The following is a 24,383-nucleotide window of genomic DNA, read 5'->3' as shown; positions in this document are numbered from 1 at the left end:
CTCTACCTCAAGTCACTATCATCTCTCACCTGCGGTACTGCACCAGCCTCACCATTGGTCTTTCTATTCCTGCTCCCTTCGGTCAACTCTCAACTTTGCAGCCAGAGTGATCCCAAAATGTGTGAGATCGTATCCCTCCTCCACTTAAAACCCACTGAAGCCCCCTATTTCACTCAGAGTAGAGGCCAAACACCTTCCAGAGCTTTTAAGATTCCTGCCTCAGGGCTTTGCACTTGCTGTTTTCTCTGCCTCTACACTTCATGCCAAATGTCCACACAACTCACTCCATCAACTCTCTTGGGAATTTACTCAGCTGTCACCTTTTCCACTTGGGCCTATGCTTGGCGACCCTACTGAAAATGGCAATGCCCCCTATATTTCCTATCCCTTTTCCCTACTGTACCTCCTCCATAGTACTTTCATCACACCGTGTGTTGTGTTTGTTTTCTACCTACCTCGGTTAGAATGTTTCATCAATGAGAAGAGGGATTTTTGGTTGGTTGGTTGGTTGTTTTTTTGTTTTTGTTTTTTTAATGCTTATTTGAGAGAGACAGAGAGGGAGAGAGAGAGAGAGCAAGAGAGCATGAGCAGTGGAAGGGCAGAGAGAGAGAGGGAGACATAGAATCGGAAGCAGGCTCTAGGCTCTGAGCTGTCAACACAGAGCCAGATGTGGGGCTTGAACTCATGAACCCCGAGATCATGACCTGAGCCAAACTCCGGAGGCTTAACCGACTGAGCCACCCAGGCGCCCTGGTTGGTGTTTTTCTCTTGTTGTTGTTGCTGTATCTCTAATGCTTAGAACATAGTTTGACATTTGGAAGTCTCTGAGAACTATCTAACTAGATTAATGAACTGAAGAATGGCAAGTTCTTTCTTGCCTGGAAATACAGAGGTATTGAACAGTATATGCTTTCCTTCCCTCATTACTCAGTTTCCTTCCCTTCTTAGCTTACATTTGCTACTTATTTCTTAAACCTGATATTTCTTGGAAGTGGCATGAGGAGGGACCACATTCCAGTGGCAGTCTGCAGGGCTAGTTCTTAGACTGGAAGTGTACCTCATATTACATACATAATACTGCATTTCTCTAGTGGCAAATCCACTCCAGTCTCTTTTCTGTGTCTTGAGCATATCATTGGCATTCTTAGCTCATGTTAGAACTTGCCTGTTTGAGAAGACAAAATTGAGATTTTGGATTCGGTATTTTGAAAGTCCATGACAAATACCCAAATAAATCCTTCCAAAACTGAGCTTCCAATCCTCCTTAGTTTTGGACATCAAATCTAAAACATCTTTTAAACTTCCAAGGGGGATTTATGTGCCAATGCCTGTGAGGAATGAAAAAAAAAAAAAGTGGTCTGTTAAAAGAGTCTTCATAATGAAAGCCTATAAGTGGAAATTTGAGGTTGAATCAGATGTAAAAAGTATTTCTCAGTTACTCCCTCAGTCACTTACCCATTCATTTATTCACTCAATATCCATGTGACATGGTCTCTTCATGGAGTAACTGTCAGACAAACACAGTTAGCAACCAAAACTAAACTTAAAAATGATCTTTACTTTTGATTAGAGAAGTGGACCCAGAAGATCCATGAATCACCCCCATCCACCACCTTCCCTCTCTTGCTCCTGGGGAAGGGACCACACATCTGGAAAATGAATTCTTCTTTCTCTCACATTGAGATTTCTTGGTAAACAAAATTCCCCACTTCATTATACGATATAATGACAAAGAGAGACAGTGAACCAATATTTGCAAGTAGCTCAGAACTCCTATGGACATATGAAGAAAGTTATGCTCATTACCACCTAGGGCTATTTTTTTTAAAGTACTGCTATCTATACCCATCCTAGATAATAAGATTTAATTGATCCATGGTAGGCCTGGTAACAAATAGTTTTTAGAAGCACCCCCAGGTAGTTCTAATGCATAGCTAAGGTTAAGAATGGATGGTCTAAATAAAAACTATAGCCTAGTTTATTTGTTAGGCCACCAAAGAGCAGTGATTTTTTTTAATATTTATTTTTATTTTGGAAGGAGGAGGGCACCACAAGTGGGGGAGGGGTTGAGGGATGGAAACAGAGGATCTGAAGCAGGCGCTGTACTGACAGCCCCAATGTAGGGCTCGAACTCCCAAACCACGAGATCATGACCTGAGCCGAAGTCAGACACTCAACAGACTAAGCCACACAGGTGCCCCCGAAGTGCAGTGATTTTAAGGTGAGATTGAAGCAATAATGAACTAGATGAAGTGAGAAGTAGAAAGGTGTGAGGGAGCATTCTAGGCAAGGGGAATAGCCATGAAAAATCATGCTAGTATGAAAGTCCTGGTTTTAGAAAGCCAAGAGCAGCCTCAGCAGCCATTTTAAACTGTTCTTTAGGGTGGAGGAATTATGCCCAAAAGAAGAACACTTACTTCCTGATTTCCCACAAAGTCATATAGGAAATCACCTAAAGAAAACCCACCATCATATGGAGCTGACACTGCCATGGGACTGATTGAGTATGTGAATAACAAAAGGAATAGGTCTTCTCACTTTCCTGAGTAAATACAGATTAAGTTTGCAATTTTTGCACACGTAACTGCTATACACGGGATTAACGCCTCGGGATCATACCTCAGGACCCCTCAAAAGGAGTGCTAATGAATATAATTCCACATTGACTTTATGGGTTTTCAGAGACAAAGCTAAGACCCTCTGGGGACAGGATACTGGAACTATCCCATTAAAAATGTGTTCATACTGAATAATTATCCTATTTGGTGAGGAAAAAAAGATAGAAAATGTCATTTTAACAAAGAAAATGCAGGATTTGATTCTCATATTACCAGAAGCTAAAGGAAAGAATGACCTTTTATTATACTTTACCCCATCTGAGGAACAGGGGTCATATCTCAGTAATCATTTTAACTCTCACAGCCTCTGAACATTTTTTTGTTTATCTTCATTTTTTTGTCCTTGTCTTCCAATTGCTAATGGTTTGGGAGAATTAATGGACCAGGGGATAATCAGGTTTTGTTTCTGAGCATAAAGACTTTATGGTCTTGCCAAAGGATTTTTTTTCTACACTATATATTTATTTCCCTCTTTTGCTGACGACAAAGAAGATGCTTGCAGGAAATATTTGTCTTCTCATTTGCCTTATGCTAGTCATGAGAGAAATAGAAATTAGAATGACCTTAAATCCTTGCACCATATTGCGTCTTTACTTCAATGACTCATGGTGTCAGGGGACAGGGGAGAGGGAGAGGAAAGTTGTTAAAATAATGTGAACGTGGGGTAGACTTTCCAATGTAAACATCTTTTGAATTTCTTCTTCACTCTGAGATGAATTATTTGAAACAAATCACTCTTAAAGCAATTTTTTTTTAGTTCTAATAGGCCAAAGATAAGAGACTTATTTTCAACTTGAAGCAGAAATTTTGGATCATAAACAAACCTTAAAAGTGTTTAGTGCTCTTCAGAACATTTGACACCACCTCTTTGAATTTAATATATAGTCAGTACTATATATTGAATTATATATATATTCAATACTATATATTGAATATATATGATTTGAATATATATTCAATACTATAGTATATTCAATGTGTATTGAATATATATAATATTTTTGGATATATATATTCAACTCATATAATCAATATATTTTAAAGAAGCTCACCTTTGTATATACTTATATACAAGCATTAACTTCTAATTAGTTGCCTTGAGGAAGAAATGGGATATTGATGGAGCCGTTTTCACTGGAAAATATTTGCAAAGTAACTTCACATTGGAAGTAGTAGAAAGAGAAAGTAATTTTCTTTTATTCTGTAAAAATTTGGGTACCTGTTATGAAAAAGATACAGGGCTAGAGGCTGAAAATATGGATAAGATATGATACCTGGCCTTGAAGAGCTTTTATCTGAACTGGCCCTTGGATCATGGCTAGGAGCTAGCCAGAATGAGGGAAGAAAGGGTGTTCCAGATGAGGGAAGCATCATTTTCAATGACACAAAAATGCGAAAAGCTCTAGAAAGATCCAAGAGTCGGGAGATGTTCAGAGTAATTGGAACATTTGATTCATGTAGGAAAGGATAGAAGTCAAGTCTAAGATAATGAATTGGGAAGTAGCAGAGTGTAGTGGTTGACAGCACAGAGTCTGGCCTGAGGTCAACCCCTGCCTCTTCATTGAGTAGCCACTTACTCTCTGCACCATGTTTTCCTCATCTGTAAAATAAAGAGGATAATAATAACTCATGGGTTCTGAGGATACTGCCTGGCATGATTTGCCAAATTAAGGCAATAATTTATCCTGAGATGACGAGGACTAATGCTAAAATGATGTCAGTGTGAAGGAAAGGAAAGGCCAGTTGCAAGAGATGTTTCTCAGATGTATTTGAAAGACCTGTCAAATGATTGGATTGGGGTGAGTGAGGAATAGAAGAGGAAGGAAGAGGTCAAGAATGGCAATCATGCTTTTAACTTGAGAAACCCTAGACGGTAGGGTTTGTGATCAAGAACAGAATTGGGGTGCCTGGTGGCTCAGTCGGTTAAGCATCTGACTCAGATATGGCTCAGGCCATGATTTCACAGTTTATGGGTTTAGTCCCCGCATTGGGCTCTGCGTTGATAGTGTGGAGTCTGCCTGTGATCCTCTCCCCCTCTCTCTGCCCCTCCCCTATTAGCTCTCTCTCTCTCTCTTAAAAGTAAATAAAAACATTTTTTAAAAAACCTTTTTTTAAAAATATCAGAATATAGGAGGTAAAGAAGATCTATTTTTGTCATATTGTGCTTAAGCTTCCCACATAACAACCAGGCAGAGGCCTCTGTTAGGAAATTAGTAAAAAGAGTATGGAATTTGGGAAATAATAAAAATAATGGATTTGACATTTGTCAGTATAGAAATGGTCACTGAAGTCAAAAAGGAACTTTAAAATGAGACTATGTAGAGCAGGTTTTCTCAGCTTTGGTGTTATTAACATTTGGGATGGATAGTTCTTTGTAATATTGGGGGTTGGGGGCTATCTTGTATGTTCTAGGGTATTGAGCAACACCCCTGGCCTCCACCCACTAGATGCCAATGGCTCTTTCCCCCTTTGTCAACAAACAGGATGTCTCCAGATATCACCAAAAGCTATTCCCCATTCCCAGGGTAGGGAAGGTGGTAGAGATTGGTCCCTTGTTGAGAACCTCAGGAGTAGAGTAATGATGATGGAGGAGGAAACTTTGGCAAATTATATACATGCTGAGCCCAAGTTTATGAATACATTAATTGCAAAAAATTATAACACTGGCACAGATATTGTTGTAAGAAGCATTCTAAAGCAGTCAAGTGCTGAGCAAATGATACTTATTCTGATTAGCCAAAGTTTAAAAATCCATGTGTGTTATAGGTGAAATTGTGGGATTTTTAAGAGCCTTTCTTGTTAGAAGAGTGATTTTGATCACTACAAAGGATATTTATCCATATTCACTAGAGTCAGCAATTATTCTTCACAAGCAAATGATCGATTTCAGATGGCAAAGCCAAGGTCCCAAATCCTAGACTGCTTTTACTCAAGGCTGCACTGGCTGTTCAACTGGATGAAGTATTTCAATTCCCTCTTGTTTTCTCAGTTTCTCAATTTCTCTGCTCTTCCTCTATCCCCAAAAGGAGAAACTGATGCTAATGTCAGACAACATGTTTGTGGCTGTTCATGAATCTTGGTTGTCACAGTTGCTGAACATGGGATTTGTGATAATATATCTTGGTGTTACTAGGAAACATTTTTAAAGAGGCAAACAAAAACAAAGTCAGACTCTGGGTCCTGGTTTTCAACAGCAATAAATAATTCTCTGTATACTCTTTCACACTAGGCCCTTTTCCACATATAGTGGAGCTATATCTCAAAGGAAGTGCCTGAACACCAAATGACTCCTGTAAATCAAGGAACTAGCTGTAGAAAATGGCATAATCTCTGTCTAGAAACTATTCCTTATAGCCTCTTGTCTTGGGGAGTAATCATTCATGAAACTTCTCATTGTAAATGTTTCCCATCTTGGATGTACCTGAGAGTAGTTGGTCTTTCTGAAGTGTGTTTTTTTGTTTGTCTCTATTATTCTCTCCCCACTCTCCAACGAAATAATCTCAAGAAGCAAAGATTTACTGCCTGGAACTGAGAGTCACTGTTCACTCAGCCAACAAAATTTGGTCTCTAGCTAAAGTCAAAGACAACTGTCTGTGAGTGCCTCAACCTGCTGAACCTGCAAAGGCCCCACCTCCCACACCACTGGCCATCGCATGGAAAATTCCTGGGCACAGAAGGGTCAGCCCAAGGACAAGAAATCAGCCAGCCATGCTCCTCTGGGCACAAGGACTTTGGCATCTGGCCAACCACTGTCATTAAAAGTGGGGGCTTTTGTGTTCGTTTTTCTTAAGTTCATGTTTCGGGCAGCTTTTTATTATGATGTGATTTTTTTTTTCCCCAAGGCCAGGCCTCCACCCTCACATCTTTGGTGGAATGTGTTAATAATTTGCTCTAGGAAGATGAAAGCCTCTTTGATACAAGTAGAATAAACACACGGAACACTGCTCAAAGGTCTAATTTCCACAATAGGAGCCCAGTTTGGGGACTGAGAGTTGGATGGAGAGAATGGTCTCATTTCTGAGTCACTCCTGGTTTCTCCTGCAGTGTCCGTCCTTTGCCTCTGCAGCTCTTTCCTGACTTGTCCAGCTTAGGACAATGCCCACATGTACTCTGGGACTCTCCAGACAGTTGGCAACCGACAAAGGCAATCACTAACTGTTGTGCTAAGCCCCTATACAAGTCCTGAAACAGATTGTAAAGGCAGTTTCCTTCTGGATGGAGTAACTTTGTGTGAGCCAAGGATCTTTCTAAGTACTAAATTAAGACTTGCTTCATGAAATCATAACATAATAGAGTAGAAAAAACTTCACTGAGTCTAACCTCTTCATTTTATAGATAAGGATGGCTTGTCTAAAATCACACAGATATTCCACATCCCAGTGTAGATTGTCCTCAAGACCTGTGCTGTTATATTTCCATGATTCCCAAAGGCTGGAAAAGGTCAAAACAAACAGACAAACAAAAATGCTTTTCAGGATTTCTCCAACTGCCTCTTTCTGTGCCCATCCTCATTTTGAGGTGCTTCTCTCCACCAAACTCTAGGCACCACCTCAAGAGCCCGTGAGCTCTCTAGAGTCTCACTCAGTTGCTTGGTCTCAGTGGTCTGTCATGCTGGGATATCTTACCCACAGTTCTCCAAAGACTTCAACCTACATTATCAAGGACCTGCTTTCTGAAGCCAGAGGAATTATCAACCAGGCATTCTAGCAGACAGTGGGTAAATGTATTACCTGTCTCAGACATAAAAAATTCCTCTCCATTCATAGAAATTCATATGAATGTCCTGAAGCTGGCCTGGAGCATGGCTGTGATTAGTATTTCTTGGTGACCTTGGTATTTGAGGCCCTTTCAAGTTTTGTTTTGGTATTTATTCATTGGTAGGTTTGAGTACTTCAGAGGAGTTGGTTACAGGGCAACTCATGGTCTGGTGGAGAGTCCCAGTTAAGGTATCCAAAGGCCAAATTCAGGGAAATGCTCACAACTATGTTTGACCTTATGAAGCTACGTAACCTCCCTGTGCTCTGCCTTCCCAACTATAAAACCTGCTAAAACCTGCTCTAAATAGTTTCTCAGGATTGATGTGAATGTAATTAAACAATATATAGTAAAGTAGTTCTTTAAGTAAGTGGATGGAAAAGAGTTTTATTATTTATGGTAGTATATTTTTCACCAATTAATCTTATGGATTTATAAACAATGGATAAATAATCCTACTTACACGTGGCTATTTCACTAATGACAGACTCCTACTGTAAGCTTCACTCCATGCAGCATGCATTCATGTGTTTTTCTACATTATTATGATGAATTTTCTATGTAAATGTTTGCAGGATTTTTTTTTGAGGCACCCAGATATCCACTTTTTAGCCACTTTGATCCAAAGATTATTCCATTGTTTTTTTCTAAAGCTTCAAACATGACAGTAATCCTCTTTTCATCCAAAATTTCTGGCTTTGATATTCATTATCTTAATACTCAAAATACATAGTTTTTTGGTTTTTTTGTTTTTGTTTTTGTTTTTGTTTTTGTTTTATCATCAAAGTCATAAGATGTGTTTTGGCCCAGACACCTCAAGAGATTGAGTTCACTTCTTCAGTTTCTCTGTCAGATTTTTCCTTTGTAGAAATTTCCCTGAGTATCCTAAGGTCACATTCCTCAGGCATGTCCTCCTCCTCAGCTGCTATCCTCCTTATCCCTCTCTCACTATGCTGTACACATAGTCCTTTCTAGAACACACAGTTCAAGGATTATTTGAGAAAAATCCCACTTAGTGGCCAATTGTTTAATTCCTTATGGCTTCATTTCATCTCAAAGATAGCATTTAATTTGTTTTTAAATTGATACCCTTTTCAAAGTTGAAATGTCCCTGAGAAAAATTAGCAGTACTTTTAATCCCCTGGGAATTAGTGGCATCTTACCCCTTAATACTTGACAGCCATTACAGTTTGAAATTTCTGCCTGAAGCTTCTTACCGAAATCAGCTCCTTGGCCATTTATGTTCAACAAAATATTAATTCTTCTTATTCTGTCCCCAAATCATACCCTTGCTTCATGTACTTTGAGAGTAAACTTCCTTCCTTCCTCAGTTTACACCTGTGGAGAAATGACCCAAAACATGCTGCTCTTCAGAGCCTCAGAAACTTAGTGTGCCAAGATGCCAAATAGGGCAGGAAGAACAAAAGTAAGTCACCAAAAGGGCACCAGAAAGAGTGTTAGGTAGCTTCTCTTAACCCAACTGTGGAGTTTCCTTTCAATTAGTAGGAGAACCAGTCATTTTTATGTGTGTTCCACCTCTACCTACAGCTGTCTCCTCCAAGCTGCTAAGCAAAATGTGCCTGATTTCTAAATCCAACTTGGTGAACCTCAAGGTACAAATTAGTTTGTGATTAGTGATCTCCCACAGAAACAGAGAAATCCCACTGACCTCCAAAGAGGTTGTGTGAATTATTTCTTGCTTTGTAGCTTGCTTAAAAGAGACAAAGAATTCTGTAAAATGTTAACAAGGTCTAGCCTTGAGGATTTACAACTGTTTACCCAGCACTGTTGCTCCCACTGCTACTATGTCTTGTCACTTGCCCAAGTCCTGCCCTTGTCTCATCCTCCCCTGACCTGATTCAATATGAGAATGCCAATATGATGACCCTAATAATAGTTCCTTTGTGTTTATATCATTGATTTTCACCCAGATATCCTTCAGCACGTAAACTCACAAAGCCAGGAGCCCAGTGACATCTGCATCATCCTGCTGTGCTTCTGGAACATGGAACATAGTCTTGTTAATTCATACAAGGCTGATGACAGAACACATTTTCCATGTGTGGCATTTCAGGAGTTAAGTGATTAGTCTGAGACCAGAGAAGGAATACACTGTGGCAGAATTCACCCTGTTTCACAATAGGCTCTGTCTGTGGAGTTATCTTCAGAAGTCACCCTCTGTTAAGCACCAGATAAATTGTGTTGATACTCATTATTAATTGGTAACTGGCTGGGACTTTCCACTACGAGAAAATGGCAAAACAATAAGCATTCTTTTGACCTTTACTTTTTTTCTGAATCAAATTAACTCTGGGGCCAACCCTTCAAGGCAGTCAGGTGCCTTCATTTGTTCAATACGAATTTTTTTTTTTTAAGTTTATTTATTTATTTATTTATTTATTTATTTTTCCTTTTTTTATGAATATAATTTATTATCAAATTGGCTTACATACAACACCTGGTGCTCATTCCAACAAGTGCCCTCCTCAATGACCATCACCCATTTTCCCCTCTCCACCTCCCCCATCCACCCTCAGTTTGTTCTCTGTATTTAAGAGTCTCTTGTGGTTTGCCTCCCTCCCTCTCTATTTATTTATTTTGAGAGAGAGAGAGAGAGAGAGAGAGAAGAGACAAGTGACAAAGGGGCAGAGAAAAAGGAAGAGAGAGAATCCCAAGAGAGAGAATCTCTGACAGCACAGAACCTGATGTGGGGCTCTATCACACAACACCACAGAGGGCCCCAGGAGACTCACAGGCTTTTCACACAGAAATAGAGGCATAAAACCTTAGGGCCTCCACTGCCTGAACACTCTATCCTGCAGACTGGTTTAGTCTGCAGCTGGAAATTTAGTTTCTTCCTGGGATCGTATGAAAGTGGGAGCCAGCCTTCTTTGCCATCAGTGTTCCCTCTACCTATTCAAATAACTCCTAGGCCATGAAGGTCTTTTTAACTGGCTCTTCTTTGGCCACCATACCCTATGAGAAGCAAGATTCTAACATGTGGTCACTGCATCCTATAACCTTTCCACCATAAAACAGCAAATCTTGGCCTTATTGTCCTGAAAGAGTGATTCTTTGCTACCCTGTGGGAAGAACCAATAGGGTCTCCAAATCTTGATTTCTTAAAGAAAGATTAAACTTTTTTTTTTCTTGAAAATCTGTTCTCAAGACAATAGCCTTAAAAATAGGTCCTATTTTGAACACAAGGATCTGACTGTTTTCTGGGTTTTTACAATTGAAAAAGCCTACTTTTTAAAATCCAACCCTTCCCATTTCCCCATTCCTCCATTTTAACCCACATACAAAGATATCCCCAGTGTTTGAGCATGCCTGTGGTCAAAGAGAGAAAGTAAAGAAGTCCACAAGCAAGAAAAGCCCAAAAGCACATTCATATTTTCCAAAGTTTTAAATGACATAAGGAAGGAAAGTTAACAATACTTCTTAAACTAATCCCACCCCAGTGAATTTTTAGAGACATGGAAACTTTGTCCACATAGTCATCCAAAACGCCTAAGTGTTTGTTTTCTGTAACATGAAAGCTACATAGGAAATTATGCAAACCATTTGGAAAAAACATGTTCCTTCTGCAGAATGGGCTCTTTCCTTTCCAGATCTAACTTTTGCTTTTGGGCAACTTGTTTATGTTCCCAAATATCTTCAGTTATCAGGAGCACAATAGCCATCAAGACTTATTTTTAGAAAGAACACCACCACCCTATATTCTGAGACCCTTTTCACTCTGCTTTACCAAGAGATCTTATCTATTTTACATCTCATCTGTTCATGGACTACACAAGCACCTGATTCACAGCCCTTCAGCAATTACTGGTCTAGTGATGATCACAGTCTATAGAAAATTTTAATAAATCATGAATGAGTTTCAGAAATATGTAGACCTCTGTGTAAAATTCAATTTAGACTAACCAACTGCCATGGACTGAATTGTGTCCCCCACAAAATTCATTATGTTGAAGCCCTAATTCCTAATGTGACTGTAATTGGAGCTAGAATGTTTAGGAGGTGATTAAGGTTAAATGAGGTCATGAGGGTCGGGTCCTAACCTGTTAGGATTGGTAGCTTTATAAGGCTCTCTTCCTCTCTTTCACATGCACCAAGGAAAGGCCTGGGAAAACATGGTGAGAAGGTGGCCATCTACAAGCCAGGAAGAAAACCTGCACCAGAAGCCAAACCCTGCTGGAACCTTGATTCTGAATCTTCCAGCCTCTGTGAGTAAATAAATTTCTGTTGCTTACGCCATCCAGCCTGTGGTATTTTGTGGCAGCCAAACGGACTAATACACCAATCAACATGCAGGGTAAGAAAGTTTTACTCAGCATCATCTTCAAAATAGTCTTGAACACCAATTAGAGTTGCACGTGTATGTCTAGAGAAGATATTTTATTTTGTTCTGGAGTATGCTCCAGGATTTGTGAGCATGTTTACTGAGAGTAAATTTTCAGTGATTTCTGCATGTTTAATTTGACTGATTGGCAGAACACAGTGGTTTCTTGAACAGAGCTGGGCAATACATACTAGCCTAGTATGAAGTGTTGCACACAGCTTTTGTGCAAATGATGTCTATGAAATTTAGATAGTTTGGATTAAAACATAAGAAATACTGTGGGTTACCCTTACATAGGATCTTGACAGTAGAGAGACTCATTTATTTTAAAAAGAAAGAGATAACAATAGGGACAATTAGAAAGGGAGTTTCCCCTTCCTTGTTTTTAGTTTAAAAAAAGCATGTATATGTTGTACATTTAGTGTAAATTAATACCTTTACTTTAACTGCTTTACTTCTAGTAAACCTCATAACAACCTGAGGAGGCAGATATTCTGCTGCCTGTGCCACTATCTAATCGCATGATCGGGCAAGTCCTTTCAGGTTCCACACCTGGAAAATGGGGACAATATTAATACCGTTATCTAGGGCTGTGAAGATTACACGAGATAGTATGTGTAAAGTCCATAGAACAATATCTGGTATGGAGTAAGAAGCTCAATCAATGATAGACTTGTTAGCATTACCATTACTATTATTTTTCTTATAATAGTGATTTTATAGATCTGAAAGCTAAGTCTCAGAGCTGTCAAGGATCCTGCCTGAGACATAGCTAGTAATAAGTGACAAAGCCAGATCCATCTGATGTCAAAGTCCCTGCTCTACATTGCCCACCCACCACATTACCCTATCTCCAGCCATCTAGACATGAGCACCATGCTCTTACAAACACAGAGCTGAATACTCAGTTGACTAGAATGCCTGTCTTATTCAGGAGAGGAGTCCTTGCTTATTGGAAAAGAGCTTGACCTTTCTTTTCAGGGGTCAGGAGCTTGGGTCACTGCCTCAGACCAGAAGTGCAGAGCTGCCTTAATCTTACTCTGTCTTGATTACATCCTCCTTTCTCCTCACCCCACCTCCTGGATGCTGATAAAGCAAAGAAATAGCAACAAATGGAAAGCCTAAATAAACATTTCTTTACAGATCATATGAGAGGAGATTTTTCTTTTCCATTAAATATTTGATAACAACATCTTAGACAAGCTTTTTGATGTTACTTTCCCATATTTTGGAGTGGGTGAAAGTGTATGACTCATAGAAATGACCATGGGAGGAAAACCAAATGAGTCACCTTGCCCAGCCCTTCTGGATCTTCCCTCCGCTGTGCCCCTGGGAGCAACATCCCTGAGGACCAACCCAGCCTGCATTCCTTGTGCAGCAGTGGGGGCTGCATAGGACAGGGGTTCCTTCAGGAGACACTGGAATCTCAGAAAAAAAAGTGAGTCAGGGAAAGTGAAACATCAGAGCCTGAAGGAGTTATCCTGAAGCTTTTCCAAAAAACATTTACTGCTATCAGCTCAGAGGTTTCTTGTCCACATTTCATCACTTCTAACTCCCAGGTACACCCCCATGGCAGAACACTGTCTCCTCAGTGCTGTGCACACTTCAAAGAGTTGCCGTCCGTGGTACCCTCCTCCCCTTTCAAGCAAGCTTGAGGCACTTAGATTTGTGTATCTTTCCAACAGATAAATCTCTGTTCCCTTCACTGTTTTTATTGCTCTGTTGGAATCTATCCAGTATGTATCCTTCTGGTACCAAAGTGCCCTGGTTAAGCCCATGCTCTGGCCTTGGTTTCTGGGAGTTGGAGGGAGAATTGCTACATCCTTCAGCCCACTTTGCCTCAGGTCTTTTGAAACTTCCTCCTTTTAGTCATCTAGTCAGTGAACCACATTTAAAACCTAAGCTGCTGTCCATTTCTGTGCAACCTGAGTCTCTCTTGGTATGCTGTTTCTCTATATTCACTCTTCGGTGTTCTCATTTCAGACTTTGGTGCCTGGGGGCCTTGAACTTGAATGCCTACAGCCTTAATTATTTAGCTTATGGACTTTGGGCAAGTTGATCAATCTGTCTGAGCCTCAGTTTCCTCATCTGGGGCAAGAGGATAATAATTACTATTTCCTAGCATTGGGTGAAGATTTACAGCTGAGTGAGTTGGAAACATACTGGTTGCCTTCAGTGGGCCTCTTGCAGCCCACATCATCCAATAACCTCTTTTTGTCCAGTGACAATTCCCCTTGATGGTCATTCAAGGTGACTTTTTAAAAATTTTCCATTCATATTTTCTCTCAAAGGAGATTTTTTTTTCTGTCTTCGCCAGAATTTGTAATTCTGCTATTTCTTTATTCTCTGATACCAGGGGATGACTTAAGTCTAAAATTGCAGTAGTATCTTATTACCCTTATCCAAATCATTAATAAAAATTGAAAACAATGTCAGTTTTTCCACTGGTGCTTTTACAAATTCATTGAAAATTTCTTGGGGCAGCTGGGTGGCTCAGTCGGTTGAGCGCCTGATTTCGGCTCAAGTCATGATCTCGTGGTTTGTGGGTTCAAGCCCTGCATCAGGCTCTGTGCTGACAGCTCAGAGCCTGGAGCCTGCTTCGGATTCTGTGTCTCCTTCTCTCTCTGTCCCTCCCCTGCTCGTGCTCTGTCTCTCTCTCTCTCTCTCTCTCTCTCTCAATCTCTTTCAAAAATAAATACACATTAAACAAAAAAAAAATTTTTAATTACTACTCCAAGGGTCACCTGAGTGTCTCAGTCGGTTAAGCATCTGACTTCGGCTCAGGTCATGATCTCACGGTTTGTGGGTTCGAGCCCTACATAGGGCTCTTTGCTGACAGCTCAGAGCCTAGACCTTCCTTTGGATTCTGTGCCCCTCCCCCACTTGTGCTCTATCTCTCTCAAAAATAAATTAACACTTAAAAAAATTAAAAAACAAAACAAAACTTCTCTCACACAGAATTCATATAACTTCTAAATAAATCCAGACACGTGAACTGAAAAGCAATAGAAAGGCTGCCTTTACATGCATAAGCAAATTCACCAGGAACATTAAAATACCCTCAGGTGACTTTTAAAAATAACACTTTAATCTCTGCTCAGTTAAGAAAAAGGCAAACAAAAGAGATAAAGCTCTCAATATAATGTGGTGCTTTCATTTTGTGTTAATTGGCCTTACGTATGTTTATATATATTTTTTCACCTGTCCAGGTTGTTAAGAGATAATTTCTTTGCAGATAATTTGTTTGATTTTAAGTTTGATAATCTATTTCCTTCTTTTTAGGATGACATACGGACTTCTAACACTCAACTCTTAGATATCTGTGCAGAGTTCTTGAAAGAAACAAAGCAGTTATAACTGTCATTTAAAATGCACCCAAAAGCCTCCCCTTCAATCTAGGTTAATATTCCAAATGTCAATTGTGGAACAATTTCAAGTTAAACTAAAAGAGACACAAAGAAGCTGTATTGGGATCTATCTTTTATTTAAGGTGTATTTTTTTTTTTTATAGCTACATCAAATCTACCCTACCTCACTCCTCTCCCCCAAATAGCCAATAATCAACAGCCATGAATTAGGTTATATTTCTGTAAACTGTTCTGCTACCAACCTAAGGACCATTCTGTTGCTTGAGGCCTGCTTTTCTGTAAAGAGCTCTTAGTCCATAAAAAGGATTTTAAGATTATAAGCCCAGCAAGCATTAATCCTAGGTAGAAATAGGAAAGCAAAGTTTTCACATTCAACAGTGTTCCTGATAGATTATCATTCCTATTCAGAATGTGAATTATGACTAAACTAGTGATTAAGCTAAAAATAAAATATGTATCTCAATTCTTTCATAATTAGAGCATTACTTCTATGGAGAAAGGGAGTTTCAGAAAGAGTTGGCTAGTAGTTTTCACCATGATTAAAGCATAATCTAACAACTGCAGACCCAAATCAATCTATTCAAGTCACTTGTTGTTATTAGCATATTAGTGACAAGATATAAAATATAGAAAAGATTAAGTCATTATGGAGACCCGAGAATGCAAGTGTAAGCTCCTTCAGAGGCCAGGCAGGTCACAGTGAGTGAAGCAGGCTGAAGGGTTAACTGGAGAGCTGGCCTCTGGGTAAGGGGATAGCTGCTACTTCATTCCAGCCATTTAATATCAAGTGGAAAAGCAGGTTCAAAAGATCTGTTAGATCTTCTGAGTTTTGGAGAGAACCCAAAAATAATAGTTTTTTTTTAATGTGAACTCTGCTCATATTCAAATTTTTAAAGTAATTTGAATTTTATTTATTTTTAAGAGACAGAGAGCAAGGGAGAGGGGGAGCAGAGAGAGAGGGAGACACAGAATATGAAGCAGGCTCCAGGCTCTGAGCTGTCAGCACAGAGTCTGACGCTAGGCTCAAACTCACAGACTGTGAGATCATGACCTGAGCTGAAGTCACACATCTAACAAACTGAGCCACTCAGGTGCCCCTAAAGTAATTTGAATTTTTAAAGCATTCACTGCAAGCCCAAAGGAACCCCACCTGGGGGCAACATTAAGCTTCCCTGATGCTAATGTGTGATCTTTAATTTAAATTATATGGCAGCCACTAGCTGGATGATCACCAAATTTATTTCCTCTTCTTATTGAGCACACAGCTAAATTATATTTCTCAGTCTCCCTTACAGTTAGCCCAAAAGAATGTGGGTGGAAGCAATGGCCATCACTACCAGGCTATACCCTCCACTCCCTCCCTCTCCTCTCTTCTCTGCCAGCCCAATGCAGAGAATCCAGAAGTGCCTCATGGTCCTGGAAGATGGCATAACCTCCACATGTGAGAAGCCCAAATGCCCTCTTGGAGGAGACCCTCCCTCACTGCTACTCGACCTCCAAGAGACTTACATTATTGTGAAAGCAAGAAACAAACCTTTTTAAAAGCCCTTGAGATATTGGGGTTTTTACAACATTTAGCTGATCTTGATCATATAGTTTAAGAATTTCTCCATTGCACGTCAATAAGGGAGGTTTGTTAACCCAATTTGATCTTTAAGCCCTGAAACCTCAAAAATAATGAAACTATTTTTCATACTACATACTGAAGTAGTACATGAAGAAATAATGCTAATATTTTAAGTCCACTTTGTTTTTGTGAGATCACAAATGGGAGTATGTTTCCATAACTAAACTGTATTCATGAAGAAGCTTTACTGCTAGAAATAATAAGCCTTCTTTCTGTATAAAATGATCTAAAGGCAAAGACAGGGGTGAGTTAGAGAGGACTACATTCCATAACCATATCCTCAAGTCCTTTTCTCCTTCAGGTTATCTTTCACAAATTTGGCTGACCTAAAATCCCATCACTTCTTGAATAGCCTGAATAGTTGTGTGTTGAGTAGAAATTAGAGTGCTTCCTCCCTCTTCCTCCTACTTTTAGTTTTTCTGTATCCACCTACATAACTCCTATTTTTAACATTCACCCCAGAGAGAAGTACTAATGCATTAGAATGTTTTAACTATTCCTATTTAAAATCATTTCTTCTTTTGAAAACTTGAATAATTTTTAAATCAGTAAGGAATGCACACATAGAAAATAGGGAAAATATGCAGAATGTAGTTTTATGACCCCTCTGCTTCATTCTCAGAATGAAGAATTCCATTCCCAACAGTGAACAAGTTCATTGGAACATAGGAAAAAAAAAAAAAATAGCAAAGTGGCCTTTGTAATAATGATAGACATTTTCAAGTGAATTAGTAAACTGGGTAAGCACATACATATTTAAATGAAATATTTGCAGAATCAAAAGTAAAGTAGTGATATAGTCTTGTGACTAGATTGGGCACCAAATGCGATATTAAGAGAGTAGCATAGAACAGTAATAATCTTCTTATAATCACCGTAAGTCAGACCTTGGGTAGACTATCACTTGCAGCTGTAGTTCATAGTGCAGAAGAAAATGCAGTACTTGGTGAAAATTTAGAGAAGAACCACAAATCTGGTTAAGAGAATGATAACAAGATCTACCTGGAGAAAGTAAACTTAAGCCACAGTTTCTAAGTATATGAAGGGCTTTGCTTCCTTTCTTTGGAGAGAGGGAAAAACAAGAAAAGATGGACACAGAAGATACACAGATGGACAGCAGACACACGAAAAGATGCTTGCCATAACTAATCATCAGGGAAATGCAAATCAAAACCACACTGAGGTATCACCTCACACCTGTCAAAAGTGCCCCAAGGATGACAAAGATCCAGAGACAAAGCATGGGACCAAACAGAAATTGAATATCTTATACATAATTTTGGTACTATTAGATCGATAAGCCAAGCTCTATAAGTTAGACACTTGTGGATTTCATTATTTCCTTGATTATTCTGCTTTTGGTTTTCATAGCCTTTAGAAGTCTTTCGCCAATTAGGGGTGCCTGGGTGGCTCAGTCAGTTAAGCATCCGACTTTGGCTCAGGTCATGATTTCACAGTTCATGAGTTCAAGCCCTGCATCGGGCTCTGTGCTGGCAGCCCAGAGCCTGAAGCCTGGAGCCTGTTTTAGATTCTGTGTCTCCCTCTCTCTGTCCCTCCCCCACTTTCACTCTCTCTCTCTGTTGCTCAAAAATAAATAAACATTAAAAAAATATGTTAGAAGACTTGCCAATTAAAAATAAGAAGGTTCATCAGTTAACTGGCTTGTTTTGAGGTTAAGAGGTAGAGGATACTAGATGATGCATGAGGTAAAAAGAACAAGAAAAAGAAGAGGATTTCAATTTTCCCCACACTTGAACTCAAGAAGGATAAGAGAAACAGTGGAATCATAAGTGGTTATAGCAGAAGTGGCCAAGGTGGAAGAATCCCAGGGAGTGGGAGACACTCAAGTCAGGGACTGCTTGATGCAGAAATCCTTCCATGAAAGTCTTTCCCCTTGGAGTGGCACTCATATGTACCAACCTTGGAAGGAAGGCATCGAGTTTGTTTATTCATTAGAACTGAATAAAAGCTATGGAATGAAAATCTATCTCCTTTCCCTATACAAACCCATCAAAGAAATGGTTCCTCCCAAGCAGTGACTTCCTTCAAAGTCAGGATCAAGAAGGAGGAGGTTCAAGAAGGAAGGAAGAGGTTGGCATTTAGGAAAAATGCCAACTGGGTGGCAGAGCCCTAAGCAGTACAAATTAACTTTAAAATCAGGTGCTATCAGCCCTCCAACATTGTCACTTTTCAAGATTTTTAACTTAGGTCTTTTGAATATCCATGCAAATTTTAGAGTTAGCTTGTCAGTTTTTACATGCCAAAAATGTCTGTTGGATTTTCGCTGAGATTATGCTACATCTGTAGCTCAGGAGTGGGCAAACTTTTTCTCTAAGGGGTCAGATACTAAAACCTTGGTTTGCGAGCATAATTCATTCTGGAAACATGCTTGTAATCCAAAGCACTTGTATACCAAAGTGAATTTCAAGAACCAGTGGCTCAGTTGTGATCATGTGACATTTGGCCTCATGTATGACTCATATTGCAAGACATCACTCATTTATCAAGTTAAAATTTATTAGAAATGTATGCTTGTCATGTGGAACACTTGCATAACGAGTTATTAGCAATCCAAGGTTTTACTGTATTTTAGATTGGTGGGGGTGGCACAAAGAGCCATGCAATAGATAAATGAAAATAGGTATGGCCATGTTCCAATAAAACTTTACTTACAAAAGCAGGCAGCTTTGGCCCATGAACCATAGTTTGGCCCATGAGCCATAGTTTTTTGACCCTATAGTGGAGGAAAAACTTTTCCTTCTACTCTCCTGGATTCTGTATCTGTGGCGCTGAAAAGTAAACTGACAAAAGATAGATTAACAACAGAAAAACAGCCAAGTTTATTAACATGAGTGGTGCATATACATATGGGAGAAACTCAGTGTTGAATAAATGGAAGGAGTGGTTAGAACGTGGATTTTAGATAGCATTTTAACAAAGGAAGATAAATTTGTAGAGAAGTGACAATAAAGGAAAAGGGGTTTAGGCTTTTAGGGGTCACAAGCTGTGGGATGGTAAATATATAGAGAAGCTAATGGATGATGAGGTCTAGTTAGTGCGTTTTGTTTGTTATAGACTGTCAGTGCCATCTCACCTCAAAGGATAAGGTAGGCCCCCCTTCCTGGTAAGGAAATAGGAGGAGGACAACTCAACAGTAGGAATTTGTGTTTTGGTTTCATACAGATAGGGGGAGGGCAGAGAGCTTGTCCTGTGGCTTTTTCTTTTCTTTTCTTTTCTTTTCTTTTTTATTTCTTTATTTTTGTATTACATAAAGATTTTGGGTTTTTTTAATGTTTATTTATTTTTGAGAGAGAGAAAGGGGAGCCCAAGTGGGGCAGGGGCAGAGAGAAGAGGGGGACAGATGATCCCAAGCAGGCTCTGCCCTGACAACAAAGAGCCTGATGTAGGGCTCCAACCCACGAACCATGAGATCATGACCCATGTGGCTGCTTTTTCTTAACTGCCTTCAGCTCAAAATAATCCTTATTCCAAAGTGGCATATTTTGGAGTGGCATGCTCTGAACCTCTTTATTCTCTGTTATAGATCAATTGACATTGAACAATGTTACGTTTTCCAGTCCATAAGCATAGTATATCTCTCCCAGTGAATTCTGCTATTTTAATTCAGCAATGTTTTGTTGCTTTCAATGTACAAGTATTGTACATTCTTGTTAAATATATGCATACTTGATGAATTTTTTGTAAATGGATTCAAATTAACTTCATATCAGTGAAGTTTATTTCTGTAAAGTCTATTTTAGGGAATATGGGAATTTATAATTTATTCCTTATAGTCAAGAAGATTGCTACTGTTTTGCTTACTATGTGATATTCAAATACAGAACTGGAATAAAACTCAAAATCAATATAAACTAATCTGCTCTTAAATTCACATTAAGTTTCCCTTTTGATTTAATGCTTCCAAATAAAGGCTTTTTAGAAAAGCAACTCAGGAACAGAAAATATAGAATTAAGATTACAAAGAATCAGCTCTCCACAAATCACACTTAGTGAGGGTAAGAACTGCTACATGTTTTATTTTGAATGGCCACTTTAAAAAGAAAAAAAAAAGATTTACCATTGTAATTATATTCTGCTCAGAACAGCCTTAAGATGAGTTGGTAGGATATGTATATGCCTCTAGGTGGCCATGAAATTAGGCCTGGGATTAAGGTGTTGCCACAAAAAATTCCTAAAGTAAAAAGCCATAAACAATGAAGAGTACTTGTCTTATGTGCATATGTATGGTACAGTGGTAAAGATCATGGGGTTTGCAATCAGAGAGCCCTGGTTTCAGTCCTGGTTCTGCTACTTTCACCCTCTGAGACGTTGGTCAAGTCATTTAAACTTCCAAGTTCCAACTTCCTCATACATGAAATGAAAACAATATTACTACATACTGCATGAAGTTGTGGTGAGTATTGAATGAGATAATAATGTATGAAAAATTCTTACACAGTTCCAGGAATGTAGTAAATGATCAATATGAAATAGACATTATAATAATGTTCTTATTTATGAAGATGTTGAAATCGGTGTTGATGATGATGATTGTATAAAGCTTATGTATATGACAAGTTTGTTCTGACTTCATCCACCGAAACCCTTAATACAAGCAAGAGAAATATCTGATAAACATCTTTAGATTTCAGTAGTCAGCTGGGGAGAGTTGGGGGTGCGGAGAGATGGAGAGATTGATGGTATAGACACAAACAGTAATTCTTCCTCACTGGGAAGAATTACCGAGAAAGGAAGGCCTAGAAAAGAGCAATGAAGGCCAGTCCTGACACCCTTTTTGTTCCATAACAATAGGAAGAAACAGAATCTCTCTTAAGGGTCTTCGTTTCTGGTCTTTTGGATCCCAAATCCTCTATTCTCTGTTTTATGTCAAGGCCAAAAATGAATACTAATGGTTTTTTATTAAAAAAAAAAAAAAAAAAAAAAAAGAGCTCTGTGGGCTTCTCATGAATTAGCATTCCCCCAGAGAGAAGCGGTTCACCTTCAGATAAAACCAACAATAAGCCATTTGTTGCTAACCAGTGTCCAATATACAAAGACTAGAGGTTAAACCTGGAAGAGTTTAGAGAAGACAATGCATTTTCAGTTAAGTCTTTACAGGAAAAAGCAGGGAACATGATCATGATTTATGCAGAGAAATTTAGCCACTTTTAGTATGAAAAATGGTCTGCCATGCAACATAAACAATCTTTTGCACAGCTACTTTTTAAATACATCCATTTATCTTTCATCATTTTTATTACTGCTGCGCCTTATTATAAACATTATGAGCAGGATCATTTACAAGGGATAAAAGAGTCAAGAAAGTAGCACTTACTCATGAGAGTGATGAAATGCTGATACAGTCATGTGTGTGTGTGTGTGTGTGTGTGCGCAGATTTCCACATCTTTTTTGTCTGCCTTTGCATGTTCTAGGCTAAGGGATTTCCTTGTGTAGAATTTCTATCAGAAATGGCTTGCTGCTTTATTCAGCACTCTCAGAGTCCTCTCCTGAATCCAGTAGTATGCCAAGCACAGGGCCCAGCCTTGTACACATTTATTTATATTTTCTTTCATTTAATCACACTTTTCTTGCTATCCTCATGGTCACTGTCTTAGGTCAAATCTTCAAACATCTTACCTGTTTTTAGAACCCTCCAACTGGTCTCCTTACCTTATTTCCTGGCTGTTCTAATTTATACTCCATACATTCAATTATGTTCTCTTGAGCATCTTTCTAGGACTCTGGGGAAAACATCCTTTTAAAATAATTTAATCTCACATCATACTCAGGTTCAAGTCAACAAAAATCTTGAGAATGGCTATGAAAGTCTAGCTCTTTTCACACCTCCATCCCCAACTCAAAACCTAAAAAAAAAAAAAAAAAATAGGTAACATTTTTGAAGTTTTGACCCAAGAGAGTGACCATGAGGATAGCGAGAAAAGGTTGATTATGAACAACATCTAAAGGGTAGCATCTGTAGGACCTGTGACTGAGTTGATTGGTCAGCGTTCAAGGGTGATGCCAAGTCACTCATTTGAGGAACTAGTTCAGTGGTGGTTGTGCAGCCACAGGCAACTGCTAATCTGCTTTCTTTCACAAAAGATGGGTTTTCACTTTGTAGATTTAATGTTTTCTTGATTGCCAATCATCCTAGAGCGTCCCTTCCTTGCTGATTTGCTCCCTGGTGTGTGCCCACACAAAATTTATTCTCCCCTCACCTACCCACTTCCCTACCATATCAAAATCTGCAGCTTCCCCAAGTCCTCTTGTCACTATTTGATGGGCAATGATACTAGTGAATTTCCTGATAGATTGCAAAATGTTGCATTAACAAAATATTAAATCAGCAATATTCTCAAGGGGGTTGGATGAGGTAATCCTCAAAGCCCCATTCTCAAAAATTCTCTGATTTGCTGCATTTCTGCTTAGTTCATGGACTCACAAATGAACTGTCATTTCTAATATGGATTTGCTAAAGACACAAAGATAGCCAGGACTAGTGAGATAAGACTAAATGAACACCCCAGTTACCATGATGGAGTTGTCCCCAAATCCATCTTTTGTTTGGCCCATGTGGAAAATAAACAACAAACAAATTAATAAGCAAATGCTAGCAGAGTAAGTTCCACATAGTTATCATTTCCTGATTGCCAGAGCTACCACATGGATTAAATTCAGTTGGTATCCGAGGACTCCAGTGCTGCCTTACAAAAACAATTAGTCTGGTAAAGCAACATCCAGGCAGTCTGCTGAAGCCTGATTCCAGGAAATAGACACTTTGACAAAGTAACAAGCATGGATGCCCAAGGGAAAGAGAAACCCTGAAAGAGAGTTGTTTTAAGTAGCTGTTTAATGATTGAGCACCTTGAAATGCTTTCACTTGGTGGGGAGAAATTATACTACCTAGGGATGTGTGGGTGGCATTTAAAGTTGACAGACAGTAACGAGTTCTGGTTTAAAAAAAGAGGTATTTTATTGCTCTAGCAATTTTTACACCTCCTGAGACATCTCCATTGTATATTTACACCTGTATTAAGAAAAAAGAACAAAGCAAAGAAGGAAGAAAGAAAGGAAGGCAGGAAGGCAGGAAGGCAAGAAGGAAGAGTGTTTCTACCTCGTTTCCAAAGACTCTTGTAACATTTTAAAAGCTAATAGTAATTGATCTCTTAGAACTCCTCAGGCTTTGTGCTCGGGGCTTTACAAATATTACCTTATTTAACCTTCACAATTATGTAAGAAGCATTATTTCCCCCTTCTTTTTTAATGTTTGTTTGTTTGTTTTTGAGAAAGAGCAGGGAAGGGGCAGAAAGAGAGAGGGAGACAGAGGATCCGAAGCAGGCTGTGGGCTGACAGCAGAGAGCCCAATTATTCGGGGCTTGAACCCACAAACCATGAAATCAGGACCTGAGCCAAAGTCAGACACTCAACTGATGGAGCTATGCAGGTGCCTCCATTTCCCCCTTCTTATAGCACTAAAACCAGAGAAACCCTATGCAAACAGGTACGAGTTAATTATTTTGCAAGAATGCAAAAAAATTGAAAGGAATCTTTCTCTATCCTTTTCACAAAGCTTCTCCAAGTTAAGTGAAGGAACATTATAGTGTATAAAAAGGCAAGGCTCCACTGAGTCCTCATTTCCACTGCTAATAGCTGCTTGAAGACTTTGAGTAAG

At 39.1% G+C, this 24,383-nt stretch overlaps 1 protein-coding gene across 2 annotated transcripts in view; it reads left to right on the top strand.

Moving 5' to 3' along the window:
* ANKRD55 (ankyrin repeat domain 55) overlaps positions 1–24,383 on the top strand; it is a 195,758-nt gene that overhangs the window by 8,388 nt on the left and 162,987 nt on the right. For both annotated transcript variants that reach the window (XM_045493602.1, XM_045493567.1), the window contains exon 2: positions 11,490–11,599. The gene's annotated coding sequence lies outside the window, so the exon portion shown is untranslated. The remainder of the gene's footprint in view (positions 1–11,489; positions 11,600–24,383) is intronic.

This window comes from Leopardus geoffroyi, chromosome A1 (assembly GCF_018350155.1).
Source record: "Leopardus geoffroyi isolate Oge1 chromosome A1, O.geoffroyi_Oge1_pat1.0, whole genome shotgun sequence".
NCBI lineage: Eukaryota > Metazoa > Chordata > Mammalia > Carnivora > Felidae > Leopardus > Leopardus geoffroyi.
The sequence above is the reverse complement of the archived record's forward strand: the minus strand, read 5'-3'. Positions and strand labels throughout refer to the sequence as shown.